The sequence below is a fragment of the Nipponia nippon genome, unplaced genomic scaffold (genome assembly GCF_047370975.1).
Source record: "Nipponia nippon isolate SJK-2023a ecotype South Korea unplaced genomic scaffold, ASM4737097v1 scaffold_7, whole genome shotgun sequence".
NCBI lineage: Eukaryota > Metazoa > Chordata > Aves > Pelecaniformes > Threskiornithidae > Nipponia > Nipponia nippon.
Genome location: NW_028262391.1, coordinates 6,362,174 through 6,379,167, shown reverse-complemented (window position 1 = coordinate 6,379,167; position 16,994 = coordinate 6,362,174). Strand labels below are relative to the sequence as shown.

The 16,994-nt window shown below is 40.5% G+C and overlaps 1 long non-coding RNA gene across 1 annotated transcript; it reads right to left on the bottom strand.

Annotated features, from left to right (window-relative positions):
- Nucleotides 1-4,808: 4,808 nt before the first annotated feature.
- Nucleotides 4,809-10,662, bottom strand: LOC148050775 (uncharacterized). The gene is made up of 3 exons (XR_015700384.1): nucleotides 10,607-10,662; nucleotides 7,582-7,753; nucleotides 4,809-4,908 (listed from the first exon to the last, which is right to left on the bottom strand). It is a non-coding gene; the product is annotated as an uncharacterized LOC148050775 (long non-coding RNA).
- Between the last annotated feature and the right edge of the window lie 6,332 nt (nucleotides 10,663-16,994).

Below are 16,994 nucleotides of genomic sequence, written 5' to 3'. Positions count from 1 at the left end.
CAAAATTTCTACTGTTTTCACAAGCAATTTCAATAATTCCACAGAGTTAGCAACAGTGCTAGTTTCTCATTTTCTACTCATTCTCAGTGTCGAACACTAATTACGTGCGTTCTTGCACCCGTTGAAACTAATTTGGATATACACCAGAATAGATATCAATCTTGACAGTGTGGTTTAACAGTCAGCATGCCAATGTACCAAACCTTTACATATTTAAGGCTATAGTGAAACCTGAACAAGAAAAAAAATTAAGAATAGTTACAGTTTTCCACTTAAAAGTGGTGAAAAACTCTTGGCATAGGAGCAAGTATTAACAGCGTGTTAAAACAATGTCGTATTCTTGCTCCATGAAATGAGCGGGAAGATTGAAACTTTTAAGGGTTAATGCCTTGTTAAGCATACTTATTTCACTCTTGATAACTGCTCACCTGTAGATTCTCCATCATCCCAGAACAAGTCCCCAGAAGCTGCATTGCTGTCGTCCAGGGCAATTATAAGTCCCATTGGATTCTTGCGGCTGTGGAAAGAGAGACTCTCTGTCTTACACGTATAATAAACACCTAAACAGCCTTAATACATCCTTCACGTTCCTGTTAAGAACGTGGCACTCAACAGGGTTGCGACACTTTGAGAATTGCCTTAGATATTACTCCTTGGCTGTCTTTCATTTTCACGGAAATGGATTAAAATACACGGCAACTTTGCAAAACGCTGTGCAAATAAACCTGTAATTAATCACTGAACTTGTAATATAAACAGTTGTGGAAGTCATGTGTGGCTCACAGTTATTCCCATATTTCAAGGTGCAAGTGCTAAATACAAAGGGCTGCTTCTGATTTGAAGGTCCTCAGCCCAGCCTTGGAAAAAACAAAACAACACAACACCCCACAAACATAAAAGCGTCTAGTTTTGAAGGGTACCTTGCAACTGTTGTGTTAGCTGGTTGTTGAGTAGGGTAAATATAGCCTCCTCTCAGATGAAGTCCCAGTTTGTCTGCCGGCAGGTTCATACTGGTCCATTGTTTCCTCACTGGGATTTTTGCCCCCTTGTTGACAGGGATGTAAAAGAGAACAGGTATGTTGCATTACGCGCAGCCGTGAAGGTTTTCTTAAGTCCTGGGTTTCACCTAAGTGCTTCCTCTCAGAAAAACCTTAAGTCGCATAAATATCTATGTGCCAGTGGGCACACAGCGTAAAACAACTGCGTGTCCATATGATCTAACGTCATAAATCAACACCTCTCGCTATTTGGTTTTGGCTCAGGCGGTGGAGAGAGCAAGTCCTGGGGGGACTCTGACGTGAATATGGGAATCGGACGTGAACAATGTCCTTTTTCACCCATCCAAAGGATCGTCACAGCAGCGGGAAACTTATTTGCAGAAACGAGATCAGTTAACAATAATTGCAAACTCTCCTGTATTATATTTAGAATTATTCTATTTTATTTCAAACATGGTCTTTGCTAAAGTTTCCACTCAATCTCGCTTCCCATCTCCTGCGCTATATTCCACGCCTCTGTGTCCTTTTCTTGAGGCGGTGATTCATGCGCTTAACCCACCACCCTTCACCCCTTGTCTCACCATTTTCCTTTCTGTGGGCTTTACTTTAGGTCTCTGACACCAAAACAGGACTGACAATCTTATTTTGTCACATAACCATTTAGAAAATCTCCCCAGAGTATCCTCTGCATTTACCTACTGTATCATACTCATACCAGGCTGCATCAGGAATGTACGCTTGAATTGTATCCACACCCTGAAACGCGAACAAAGACAAGACTGTCAGCTCTACAACGCAGCAGCTCACTTCAGGCAACCCAAAGTCACAGTCCTTCAAATCCAGTTGCTCAGATCACATCCACAAGTATCTCTAGATCATCTTTTTTCCCCCACTTTTTTCTGGCCTGGCATCTTTCAGATTCTTGCTTTCATTTTATGTATTTAACAAATGTTTTGTGTTTCTCCATGGCATGTGTGTTACTGGCATTAACAATCATTATTTACAAGATTCTGCCACAATAAGCCACAATCTGTTTTCTTGTCGCACCACAGACAAGCTGAAATGCAGCAAGAGAAGCTGATTCCGAAGGAAATTCAGAGATGAGACAAAGTTGAGGTGAATCAGAGTATCAGACCGGATGACTTTGACTCCCTAGAGGACTGGAAAATAGGAATGGGATTTAACAGCACAAAGCACAAGATTTTCCATTTCGGCAGTGATCAAAATATGCTGTGGGCTCTCTCACTGGGAGCAATAAGTGGAGGGGGGCGGGGGGAGAAAAAGGAAGCAAAACCTAGGCTTGATAGGAATCCGTCAACAAGTAATGTGATGTACCCAGGAAAAAACAAATATAGTCTAAGGATCTAACAAAAACCTTGTTTGCACTGGAGATAGAGCTGTGTTAATGCTAACAAACAAGGCCCTCTGCAATCTCTTTGCCAATAGAGTTTACAGGTCTGGTCAAGACAGAAGAGTTCAGACTCACATAGGACCAGAGCAAGTTTCCTGGGATCCTCAGGGAAACGGCAGAGCCTATTTTTGCAGTTCAGCTTGTTCAGCATAAACAAGGAGGCAGAGTGTGATTTCAGCAGGAAATACAGATACAGTAGAGGAGCTAGGATAACAGAAGCTGAATAACAGAATGGTCACAAGGCTGGAAGGTGGCTTCTAATCAGAGCAATAAAGGAGTGACAGGAACAGTGTAACTTGGGGATTTTATGCTGCTGTCCCCCTGCCAGAGAAAAGAGCCGGAACTGGTGACTCAATGTGTCCCTGTGCCCCAGGACAGGGTTTGAGAGAGCTACCAAAACAGCCAAACCTACCGGGTCAAGGACAGGGGAAATAAGCAGCCCAGGACCCCACAGGAACTGCCTGTCCACACTCCACGTCACTTCATCCGAGTAGAACCTGGGCAAGGGGGAAGGATATAGCAGTAACCGTTTTTTCATGAACTATACCATCACCAGCAATCCCAATATTTCAGGGTGCCCATTGTCTAGAATCATGACTAAAGAGCATCCGACCAAAATGGCCTTTTTTGTTTGTTTGTTTGTTTGCTTGTTTTTTTAATCCGAGGCAATCTGAAGGTGAGAAGGTAAGGTCGTACTAGTTTACTTAGTATTCTCTACCCATGTGTGAAAGTGTAGGCGTGCGTGTGTTCTTGACACAGCTTATTCAAGAGTTTCCAGGCAAGGAAACATATATTCTAATACATGTATATGATGGTGGAGAATAATTTGATGAGCTGGCAATAACATCTCATAGCAACTCGTAAGAGTGACTGACAATAATGTATGCGTATACGCAGAAATTACAGACGGTTTTTTGATTACTCTTCTGATTACTCCAAAAAGGTATTTCATGAACTGAGAAGCTGTCTATATATAGTCCAATGTGCCTTCTCACAGACTACATCAGTGTTTAGATAGTCCCTAACCACACTTGATGTGTCCCATTTTTTTATTCCTCATAAAATTATCACAAGGGCTGAGGAGTAAACTTACTCATGCAAAACTGGCCGTACAACTGTGTCTCCTTGAGTATGAGCTTTATAAAAGAGCGTATACAGGTAGGGCAGCAAAGTGTAGCGAATGTTCAAGTAATACTTGGAGGTGTTCACCAAAAGTGAATCAGGTCCAAAGACAGCTGGATCCTGAGGCTGAAAACAAATATCAGATGATGATTATTTTCATCATGCAGAAAACACTCTGCCAAACACATGAAAAGTGGCTGCTTATTTCTGCACATCTGCACGGTGTTTGCCTTCTGGGTGGTGTGACCTGAGGTTCTGCTCCTCCAGGCTCCCTGTGCTTTGCACTGCACATCTCTCCTTGCCCACATTCAATGACTGAGCCATTCAATACATTTGTACCTTTCTTCTTTCAAATTCAACTATGCATTAAACTGGCTACGAGCTAACACCGCCCATTGTTTTATTTCTTCCAAACCTTTACTTTCCTGTTTGGTGCTAATATGCATACATTAGGAAAAAAGCTCAAAAGTCACACAAATTTAAATCATGGAAAGGAATTTGGCTATTTCCCTTATAAATGGATGTCTCTAATTTGAAATGATAAGGAAAAGAGAGAAGTGTTTCCTCCACTTCTGCTCTGCATCCATACAAAGTGTCTTGGAAAACATGAGCATATAAAGATTACCTTCAATGTCTTCAATACAAATATCACTTCTAAAGCACATTTTGATCTGAATACTTCCTGTCTTCTCTTTAATGCACATTCATGGCATTCAAGCCCTTTTTTCTCTTTAATATTTGCACTAAGGCCAGTATTACTATACAAAACCAAAATGCTACTCTTGGCTGACAGTTTGATCTGTGCTCTGTGATGTTTTTTGCTCTTGAGCTTTGTATACTTCATGACAACACTCAAATAGCAAAAGAATTCATCCATTACTGCTAACACAGCTATAAACGCAACTTTGCTAAGGGAGTGGAATTGAGTACACCAATGGATGATGTATTCAATTTGTTCAGTGCATAAAATGATTAACTCACTGATTAACTCAGGCTACTGCAGAGGCTCCATATAGCTTTCTGACCCTCAGGTTTCCATTGCAATCTTCGAGTTAACTGTGAGCTACTCACTGCTTATATTGTGTACGTGAAATACTACTAAATGCTTACAGTAATGACTACCATCAGATATCCGGAGACAACTTTAAAATGTTACATAGTACAGTATTTTTTAAAAAAAGGACATCCATATCAACTCAGTTTTGATTCCAGTCCCACAGATCATTTAAAAAGATATTTAACTGCAATGCTCAGAGCTACAGAGAAAGCTTTCTTACCCATGGCATTGCTATTCATTAGAAAAACACCAAAGGAGGCTCCAGTGCTGTCTTCCAAACACAGGAAGAACGTTTGAACTCCATATAAGTTATGCATTGCCTTAAAGGACAAAAAGGAAAAGTAAGCTGATTAAAATCTAATAGCAGTATCGGTTCTGGGATATTTCAAAATACATCCCAGGAAGCACTTGAAACTTCTCAAAATAGAGCAAACAACAAAAATAAAAATCCTGACACCTTCCTACAGTTCTGTTTTCTCTTTCCTGGCATTCTTCTCCTTTACGAGAACACTTTCCATTAAAACAAAAGTTTCCCCAAACATATAGATAACATAAGCAAGCAGATATGATGGATCTTCAGGCAAGTCTGTATATATTGCAGTACTATTTCTGGGTAAAATATATGCACACCAAGCGAACAATAGAACATGAAGTGTGTTTTCATCACCTTTCAACAGAGATTAGATTTTATATCTAATCTATGTTTCTCTTAATCCTGCAAGGCAATCATTTTTACGTCTAATCTGTGGAAATAAGAGAGTGCCTTGCTTCTTTTTTATTTCCTTTCTAATTTTTTTTTCCGTTATTATTAGCACCAAAAACCTAGAAATGATAACAGTTGTTTTCATAGCTGTGCTTCTTCCCCTGCAAATGAAAACTCAGAACAAATTAATGAGAAACAGGACTTGAGCAATTTGAAATTAGCCTACCTTGATTCTGTTCATCGTTAGTTTAACTTAATGAGTCAACACTCAATAGAGCTATTCAGGTAAGAACTATCTTCAAACTTCAACATACTAATTATTAAGAAGAGGCAGTTTATAAAATGAATATTTAGTAAAGATAGATAGAAAATAAATGGGATTATTTATATAATAGAGCTTGTTTATAGTGAGACAAATGCAAGCTAATTCAGATCTTGGTCCTGAAAACAAAAACAAGCTTCATGACATTTCACTGGTCCAAATCATACTCTGTGTTACCTTCTCTAGTAATTTTATCTTGACAGTGCATAATTATTTTTCTCCTGTCAAATTCCCCCACAGCTATCAAATTTGCAAAGAAAGTAAGAAATTTACTCAAAACATGGAAAAGGTAGAAGACTCAGAAGACATAAGAAATAGGAAGCAGGGGGCGGGGGATGCTTGTATTTATTGTATGCTTGTATTAGCAGTGGGCTGCTAATACACAATTACAGTTGTCATAACTCCAGCTGGATCTAGACAAGAAGCAGGAGGCTCAGGTCCTCTTGACCCCCTGAGTGTCCCACCAGCAGAGCTGGGAACAGCCTTGCTGCCAGAGGAGGAGGTTGAGGCGCAGCAATTTTTTACTTTCCTCTCTGTGACCCCTCCTTGCTAGCTAACGGGGGCAGACAGACAGATAGCGCAAATACAGGAGGAACAGCAAAAGAGATACAAATCTCCATGGCTCGCTTGCAGAACTATCTACCTGCATCTTTAGACACCTAATTAATTTTAACAGCTTAGCTCATAACGATGTCCAACACTAACATTGTTGTCCCCAGTGAGCTCATTCAGACAGTGCTGACCTTGCCACACATCAACCCAACGTTGCAATCCCTTCTCAGAAAAAACTTGGAGAAGGTGTCTCAAGGTAAGGGGTACGAATTCCAAATTATTAATTAATTACATACAGTGGTCTCTCCCCCTTTTTTTTATTATTATAGCTCCTATTTCAGCAAAACACTGAAGTGCTCTCTCAAAGTAAAGCAAATGGATTGTTGCTTTATGAAGCTGAGATAATAGTGACAAATGGTATTTATTCAAGGCTCATTAGCTAGTTAAAAATAAATTACTTTAGGAACTCCAACAAAAAAAACAAACCAAAAATATTAATGTTAACAAATATTCCTTCATTCATGCTCTACATTGATTTCTTTCTCAAAAAGGTCCATAATGTGTTGATTATGTACTAGACATGTAGGGTTTTCAATGTTTTGTTTCACAGCATTAGCTCAAGTAAGTGCTTACAAGATTTAGCAAATATTTCCCTAGTGAGAGCAAAAGATATTCATGAACATAGCAATAAGATTTGATTGTTTACATCCCCAAACGACAGAAAAGACTGTCTCTGGGAGTAAAAAGTCGGAAAAAGCAACACGCAGAAAATGCACCTCACTTGATTTTAACCCACATATACTCAGTGTATCTCTGTTAGCAAATCACTGCAGCGAGGAACTGGCAAAGCAACACCGTATACCTGAGCGTGCAACTGTTAAGAAAACTTGGATCCAAGTCTAAGGAAGTCTCCGTGCAGATGTAAGAGTCTTCTCTCATAATTATCGACAAATGGGTGCCCCAGAAATCGTTTTGGAAAGAGACAGCCATAAAGACTATAGAAACAAATAACTGCTGACAGACATATTTTATCTTGTAAAGAGACAGCTGTTAAGGAGAACTTTTCCATCATTTGCTGAGTTACAAGGATGTTAACTGAAGAAGCATGTGTCATCTGTACTGAATGCTGCACACAGCAGTGCATTAGCACATATTGTTATTTATTTTGTTTATCAGTAGAAACTGAAGAGTCTCATATATTAATGTTTATCCACTGGTTTTCAACCACATCTCAACACAAGAATCAGAAATCAGGAAACTTCCATCAGTAGCATCTAGCTTTTAGTAATAACATGCAATGCCTGAAAAGTCTTTGGGGAAAAACTCAGTGGATATTATTAATGTGTCCACTGTATAATAGGCTTGGATTCCAGATGTCATCTGCAAGTAACAAAGCGTAATAAAACCAGTCCTTACTCCAGAGGGGCCGATATCCCTGCTGAACATAGGCCAGGTTTTCCAGTTAACATCATGCCGGTACTGCTTATGCACATGCTCTCCCACACCATAAATGTTGCTGCTAGGTAGTTTGATTGATAGCTGTAAAAACTGGTCAGCATACTGCAGTGGTCCTATGGTAGTATCAAACCTGATGAAACAAGTTAAAAAAAAATATTTTACAAGAATTGTTGCCGTAATCAACTCCTTTAAGTTAGAGCAGGATAGCAGGTTCAGGTGTCCATCAGGGAGCTGAAGCAGAGGGAGGCAGGATGGTGCGAGGCTGGAACAGAGTGACCCTTGCACAGAAGAGGAGATGAGCGGTGCCTATTGATCCTATAGAAACCTCTCACACGAGTGGCCATACTCATTTTCAGGGGTACATTTGCACTCCCCTCTTCCACCAAAGTTTCCCACCCTGCATCTGTTGCGCTGAATCCTGAATCCACTCTCTGTGGCCACTCACAGCAGCGGGGCAGATGGAACATTTCCGTGGGTGGACAGAAACACAAAAATAATCCACTCCATCAGATTCTGCAAATCAATTGCAGCTTTTGCTTCCCAGCCAAAATGAACAAGAGTTCTTGAGTCCTGCTAGGCCAGTGACTATAAGGAAAGGCAGACTATGGCTACGTGCTAGCTCTCAAATAAACCAAGCATAGATGAGCACAGATTAAAGGCATAACGTGATCCTTTGCATAGTTCAAACCCCAGTTGATGGCGATCACATCTCCTGTGGCATGTTCATTTTCCTCTTTCATTCTTCTAAGATTTTGAACATTTTGAATTGGAAAACATATCAAAATTGACCCCTACCTGGAAGTAGCTTCAGTTTCCATCAGTCATCACTTTTTAAATGAAACAGTCATAAATAGAATGTAACTGTGAGTTAAACCAGATTCAAAGCAGAGAGCAACTGGAATGAAGCTGATCCTCAGATTTGAAGGTTATCTTCAGCTTCATTAAACCAAGAGCTTACAGGGGTCTGCAGAAACGCAGTCTTTCCCCAAAAGCAGAGAAAATGACTTACTTTAAGATGGCACACTACCTTGATGTGTATTAATATCATACACCGGTTCAAAGGAATATGTTTTTATCTACTCACTTGATGTAGTTTTAATTAGAAACTTTTTACAATTGTATTTTCCTGTGATATTTGTGACATTTAACAGTCAGGACACTCATATAGAGGAGAGTAACACAACTTTCTCTTGACTTTACACAAACAGTCACATTAATCTTAAGGGACTTTATCACTTCAGATGTATTAGTACACTATAACTGCATTTATCATTATGAGTATGTCATTATCAGTGAATTCTTTTATGCATAAAGAGGTCCTTAAACTATTGAATAAATACACAGTGCATTAGCAAACACTAAGTGCAAACACTGCACAAACAAGAGAGAAAACCAGGTGCTTGCTACAATTTTAATCTGCTCATATCACCTTTTCTTTTTTTTTTAAAGTTAAAAGTACTAACACTTGACAGAGGCTTCCTAAGTCAAATCCTCATCTGATGTATTCCTGTCCAGTTTTAATGATTCCGTTCCAAGATTTAATGTCTTGCATATCTGCTCACAAACTGTACTGAAAGTAGCTTTTTTTGGAGGGGAAAGTTTGTCTTTCCAATAGAGCTATGGTAATCTTTCAGGTTGTCTCACAAATGATGATGAGAATAGGTCAATCAGAACTCTAACTCTTTTGGGGGCCTCAAGCATAACAAACGATGATGGAAGGTCATAGGCTTCATAACTGTCTGGATAATTAGGACTTTTGTGATGAACTGCAATAAAACATTGATCCCTACTCTTCCTTTTCCAAAGAGGCTTCCCTTAAGTTTGGTTGTTCAAGAGTTGGGGGAAAGCACTCATCTTCTGTAAACAAATTTATCAAGGATTTATCTCTGAGGGGCTGCCCTTATCCCATGCTAACAACTGCTTTCTTTGAGATCCTCAGAGTCAAGCATTGTCATTTGTTTGTTTAGAGACAGAAAACGCAACCACTTTTATCAAATTAAACAGCAGCCTAAGGAAAATACAAACAATCTTCCAGAGCACTGTTTCAACGTGTTTCTGTTGGACTAGATTTCTTATTCCCCCTCCATATACCTGTTTAATCAGTCATGCACTACTGAATACCAAGTCCATCTTTTGTGCTCTCTATAATTGCAAATCAATCATTATGGAGGATTCTAAGCAAGAAAACAATACTAATAAGAGCACAGAAGTAATTGCTAATTAATTAAACTTGAAGCACTGATAATCCAACTGGCCTAGCACTCTGGCAGGTAATCATTCTTGGACTGATTTAATAAGCATGTTCATCCTGACACTTCCCCCTTCTAATGGGTCTGAAAGCCATGCCATTCGGTTTGTAGGTTTTACTTATTTACTTTTAGAACATAAATGGGATGAAAGCACGCAATATACAAGTCCATCAAATATTTTACTTACAGCATGTGCTGGTTTTGGCTGGGGTAGGGGTAATTTTCTTCACAGTAGCCAGTATGGGGCTATGTTTTGGCTTTGTGCTGGAAACAGTGTTGATAACACAGGGATGTTTTCGTTACTGCTGAGCAGTGCTTACACAGAGTCAAGGTCTTTTCTGCTCCTCACCCCACCCATGAGCAGGCTGGGGGCGGGGGGCAGAAGAAGCTGGGAGGGGACACAGCTGGGACAGCTGACCGAGGGGGAGTGAGCAAGCAGCTGTGTGGTGCTTAGTTGCTGGCTGGGATTATTCCCTAGTATCAGGGGAAAGTGAACAGAGAGCCACACCAAACACCTTTTAGACAGAGCTCTCTATATCACAGAATTTATTTCCAAAGCCTCACAAAAGTCCTTGGAGAACACACATCAGTCAACAGAAAAGAAGTAGATTACATGTCCAAGAGGGCACCTCACACGTGGCATCCTGGACATACATTGCTTGTGTGGTAACTTGCGCTTTCAGAGGAAACCAATGACACCCATGTTATTCAGCAAAAGTACCAACATTACTTACAGCACTCTACCGTTGCTCACTCTGGTCACCACGATGCCAAAGGGGTTCTGCTTCACATCCACATTGTAGTTTAAATTGGAGGCTGCGGATCCAGTGAAAGATCACACGTGTTCATGGGGGACTTCACATCTGTGTAGTTTAGGATCAGTGTTCTGCATGTATTTAAACACCAGAAATGTTGTACTTTTTAAAACTAATGCCTAATTCAAACATTTTCCAGCATTAACATATAGTTCTGACCTAGGATTTTCCCAGCCCTGTAGCTCAATATGCATTCCTTGATGAGAAAATACACAAGAAACTAAAATTGGAAGGACTTTTCTTTTTCTTAAATGGTACTGTGCTGCTGCTCTCTTGGATGCTCCTTCCCCTGAAATACTATTCTTCCACAGCAGCTTGAATTAGAGCATCAGGCACCTTAAAGCTCCATTAAGATGCTCCATTAGATTTCAGGTTTGTCAGACCAAATTTAAGGTGACCTCTTGGAAACTTTAGCTGACAAAAGGATACCCAATGGTTATTTTCAGTTTCTCTCAACACTGGAAGTTACTTTACATATATTTTGCAACACTGTATATGTTTGGAATGAGAACTACAAAGCATAGAAATCTTGTCTCAGGCTGAGATGCACACAAATACATGGACACGCCTGTTTGCATTATCTGCACTTCCACTCTGCTTAGGCAGACGTGTACTCATCTTGAGACTGAAAGAGGCAGAAAATATGCAGCTAATAGTCTGTATGGGCACCTATACTAAAACACTAAGACGTTTGTTGTGTATTAGCAATTATTTTTATTTTACTGCCATTTTCAACTCAAAGCTTTTTGCTTCAATCATCATGTGTAAATGGGATTATTCACACAAAATGGAACTGTATGTAAAGCAGGGTGCTCTATATCACACCCCAGTAAGACAAGCAGTTTCTAATGTACTAATACAGGTTTTTATGGTTAGAGGCTTTTTTTCCACCCAGTATGTCTGCTCCCACATAGTCTCCCTGATTTTCCCTTTCTTTTTTTCCAGTGTTTTTTTATCTAAAAAGTATTGAAATCATATAAAATAAACAGACTAAAAATCAGCCTTTAGAGGAAGGGATAAAAGTTTTTTTAAGGTGATAAATTCCTAGACATTCTGTTTATCTCTTACATTCATAACAGATAACATCATTCATATTATCTGTAGGAAGGAATGACCATGGTTCACCTTTAGTTTATAAGAAAAATATAACAGTAACACTGAAAGCTCACAGTAAAAACATTGATTTTGCAAAAGATAGCAGAGAAATGTTTGTGTTTTTAACATTTTCTTTTTCCTCTTTCGTCACTTGAATGTCCACGTTTTTGAAAAGTCTGAATCAAACAGTGACAGAAATGATGCCTACAGTTAGTTCCTGAAGCTCTATGCTATTTACATTAGTCTCAGCAAGCAGAGATGAGCAGTTCCCACTCAGGGTTTTTGCTCTGGTCCTACAGCAGCAATGGGAAGTACTCACCTGTAGTTTTAACTCCGGGTTGTCCTGATGCTAAAAGCCCAATGAGGACACAGGTTACGATCAGCACCAGGAAGAAGAGCATGACCAGGGTGAGTTCCAGCCCACTGAGCTTCCTCTTGCCCATCTAGACCCACAGAAACACCATTGGTAAAACAGAAGTAACAGCTTTGAAAACTCTGTACATTACATTACTAATTTAATAAATTAGCAAAATCTAGAAACGATTCAGGTTTTAAACCATGTCCCCTAATCCCAGGGTTTAAATAACACACTCCTTAAGGACTACGTGCAATAAATCTCCTATTCAGGATAATAAAGCAGTGATCTGTGCTGTGTGAATTACACTAGTGGGCAATCACTGAGAAATGTATTTGTTCCCTGTAAACCACTTTACACGCAAAGAACAATTTTCTCCTGAGATTAACTATGGAGTTTCTTACATGTTACTGCAATTCCTGAAATGGAAGACAAACAAAATCCCCCTTTTTTTTGGCAAATTTTCTTTCCTTCTTTAGGACAAACACAAACTGTATCCTGTTTTAGAAAGCAGGGTGTTGATTTGTTAAAAACGTACTTGACCAAACCTCTAATGAGCTCTGAGTGCATGCTCGTGACACATGGGAAAGGCAAGACATAGGTAACAGGGCAAGTTACTTATTTGTAAAGTGGACCAATATGTCATGCGTGCAATCCCATGGCATTTCACAGGGGGTGCAGTTCAGTGGAAGCAGAAGAAACTGCCATGAGAGGTACACCGGTTACTGCTGAAATCACAAGTGAAAGGAGGGAGGGGACGTAGATGGAGTCAGTGCCTTAAAAGGCTGTCTAAAACTTGGGGGTTGCCCCATATTGCTTTTTTGTGAGGCACAGCGGAGCTAGGCGCGCTGCGCCGAGGGGGCTGTGCTGGCTGCAGAGCCACCTGCTCAGCCCTGTGCGGAGAACACCACCGTACCATTAACATCGAACTGCGCACCAGCAATAAAACTAATTAAAACTAATCTCCAGCATCCAGATCAATATACATTGGCAGCAGCTACTGCATTTTACATGTGGTTAGGAACAGTTAACCTTATGAAACAGCCTTAAATACAGATGAATTGGTTCTTTTTAGTCAAAGCAAGAAAGTGTGGCAATACATGTGCGTTGTACTGGCATATCAAAACACATTCACATGTTTGTATTGGGCTTACATAGCAAGATGTTTGCAGCGGGACGCTGCAGGGCCATCTTCACTGAGATTAGATCAGGGGTTGCCCCATGTCAGGCCAAAGATGAGCCACCAGCGATGATGGTGGAGTCTCTGAAGGAAGGAAAAAAAAATGCTGCACAGCAGCTGTGAGAGAGAGGTGTGAGGAAAAAATGTGGGAAAAACAACCCTGCAGACACCAAGGTCAGTGAACTATAGCCTATCATCCCACCTCCACCGCTACTCATGGAAATCTGACAGCAACAGGAATGAACAAAGAGTAAAAGCAATACTGGCTCATCAACAGACCCCAGAAGAGTCAAGCTAGTACTTAGATGAAAGTGCTTTTCAGTACGGTGATTAATAAAGAAGCTTTTATAAATAACATAGTGCTATCCATATTTTCTCCATTAATATAAAAATTTGTAGCCATTTTTAATATTATTTTTATTCTTACTCCCCCAGGGAATATTGCATTTAAAGTCTACAACTACATTGTGTATCGAAAAAGCATGCAACTTAAGGCCTGTTCTTTACCATGAGGAAATTCTACTCCAGCACTTCCTCCCCTGAGTTTCCTTTAACATTGCCTGAATACATCGGCTAGGAGCCTTAAAATGTAACTTGGATGCAATAGAAGGAATGACACACCTTAAAGCCCCTCCGCTTCCTTCATCTGCTGCTCTTGATTGTAAAGCTCAACATTAAAACTGATGCTGTATGCCTTGCTGTTATCAGTTCATTGTAATGTTTGCTAACCGATTACCAATGGCAGGCACATACATGATTACAGGCCAGTTGCCTTCCCAGAGATGGAGGTGAGGCTGACTGGCTTGTAGTTCCCTCCTTCTTCCTTCTTGCCCTTTCTGAAGGCAGGAGTGACATTTGCTCTTCTCCGGTTTTCGGGCACGTCTCCAAAGCGAGAGCCCATTTTGTTGATTTTGTGATCCCTTCCTATCACATCACCCCAGACCGTGGCCTGTGGACCCACCCTGTCTGTCACCCCTCACAGGGCTGCTGGCTACTCCCTCCCTCCCCATCACTCTTAGTTTAAAGCTGTCCCCTTGGCAATCTGCTCTGTGGCACATCACCACCAAACCTGAGACAGTTAATGGTGGTACGAATCCAGCTGAGGCCCCTTTCCACACAAACCGCTGTGCTCAGGGATGGCTCCTGTGCAGGCCTCTCCCAGGCCCCGGCTGAAGGCTGCCTGACCCTCCCTCATCGGGGGGCAGCTGCAAGAAGTCGCTAAACGTTCCCAAATGAGGAAAAGGCCTATTAAAATAGTTGTAAGACAATCAAATTTATGACAAAGGAATGAAAGATAACTTATTAATGTTAATATTTATATAAACAAATTTAATGGTATTCTAAAAATAAATGTCAAAAGCATAAGAGGAAAAATTACAGTGGAAAAGAGTTTACAGGAAAGAAGTTTCAGTAATAACTGAAATATAAAATCTTAATATGTAACTGGGTTTTGTCTTTTCCTCATAACAGTTCTAACCTTCAAATTAAATATTTATTTTCCAAAGCATAGGTATGGAATAACTACCTATGCCATCTCCATGAGCATAATCCCCTCCATGTCATTTAACCTAAACAGTGACCTCGAAACTGTAGCCTTGCACCTAGTGGTAATGTTTGTGTTGCTATTATGAAGGATTGAAATCCTAAAATGTTAAATAATCCCCTTAGATGCTTCTGTTTTACACACACAGATCATACTGGTTTCAAGGTTTTCTCTCTAAACACAACAGGTGGAATCTTTCTTTTAAAAAACAAACAAACAAACAAACAAACTGATATTTTTACCATCACTTATAGGGGGAGTTGTATTTACACCCACTGCAGAGAAACCTCTGCCTTCCTTTTGTGCAAATCTGTATGCACTCACTGACTTTGCTTAACTGAATTCCTTTCTACTCACTGAAAATCTGCTGCGTTCAGTAGAAGGTTACAACTCGTTTTCCCTCTTCCAGATGTCCGGGTTAGAAAACGTGATCCTTTTCTTCCAATTCCATTGATCTTCCTCTGCAAGCTCCAGAGGTACGCTTATCCTTCCTTGAGTCCTAAGCGAGTTCAGGGACAGAAGCAGCAAACAATACAAAGGTACACGGCATGGAGCATTGGCTGGGCTGCCGTTCTCTGCCCATAATGTTTATTTCTTGACACTCTGGTCACATCATGGGTACAGCAAACGCCCCAAAAACCCAGTCAAGGTACAGTAGCTGAAAATTAGGGGGGGGGGGGGGGGGGGGAGGCGGAGAGGAGGGACAGGGAGAAATCAGCAGGTAGTTTTCACTTGTTCAAGGAAGACACAAACCCCCCTTCCCTCTACACCTTGAGGTATTAACACCATCAGTCATTAACCAGAAGACTCATGTATCTTGCAGCTCATTTGAGGTTCTTTAATATCATTGTCACTGCAAGGCTCAGCACCATAAATTTTTGCATTGCTCTATCCCATTAATATACATTGGGTTGTTTTTTTTTTTTTTTTACCTTGTCATTAAGGTTTGTTTACACTCTCCACATGACAAATCTCCCAGCACAAGTATATTACCTTGTGGCCACTTTATTTCCATTCTAAAGATGCTCTCTCATACACTCTCCTCTCCTCTAAACACCACTGCAAAATCATGAGTCCAAACTACATTATTTGCACAGCAAATTGTCTTAACACTGAATTCCTTGACTCAAGCTCTTGCCATGGCTTAATATAATCAAATAGGGAGGAAAACACCTTAGTGACTCAGTCGGGGGTAGCAAGCTACTAGGACCAGGCAACCCTCTCCTCTTTGGTGGCTGCTGGGGAGCAAAGCTCCCAGTATGGCCTGCAGCTAAATAATTTGGCAACTTGAGTGACCCCATGGTGCACAGGAGGGTCTGAACAGAGTCATGATCTGCAGAGAATCGGACACCTACGTGTCCCACAAGATCAGCAGTAGACAATGGCTCTTGAAAGAGAAAAAGGCAGGGGAGACACGGGGAAAGAATGGAAAGACAGGCGCGGGGAACTAGCCAAACCGAGGGAAAAAACTCGATCACGTCATTTTTGTAGTCTAAAATCAGCGTCTCTGCAGGATGCAAAAGTGGCCATGGAGCATACTGGTAACGTTTTTTCCTGAGAGCAGGATAACTTTTCTGATAGGTGCTTGGGCGACTCCCATAAGGATCTCCCATAAGGTTGCTACTCTGCCAGCAGAAGAAAGGAGTGTCTGCAACATCCTTGGGTGAACAGGAAAGCTATGGGTCATGCTAGAGCCAGGATGAGTTGGCAGTTACTTTCATGATGACCAGCATAGAAGCAGCATCCTAAAAAAATACCCCTTAAATTACCAAAACAACAGCAGCAGCTCTGTGGAAACTTAGTTATCCTTACAGATAATACTGCTTCTTTACCAATACTTCCTTAAAAATGTGGTTCAATCTTTTATGAACTCTACAGATTTAACAATGCATGACTCACATTCACAGAAAACTTTGCTCCAAGGAAGGAGTAGCTTGACTACTGGTGTAACCATGTTGTGGAGACACTCTTGCTACCATCAGATAAATTACTCTTGAACATATGAACCAAGATCTCTTGAGAAAGTGGAGAATATTACAGTATACTTTGTTTCAACTGTGGCATTACTGAAAAAGCTTGGGTTTATGCTAGATACCACACTGCTCCCAATGAAATATTATGTTAATATCTGAAG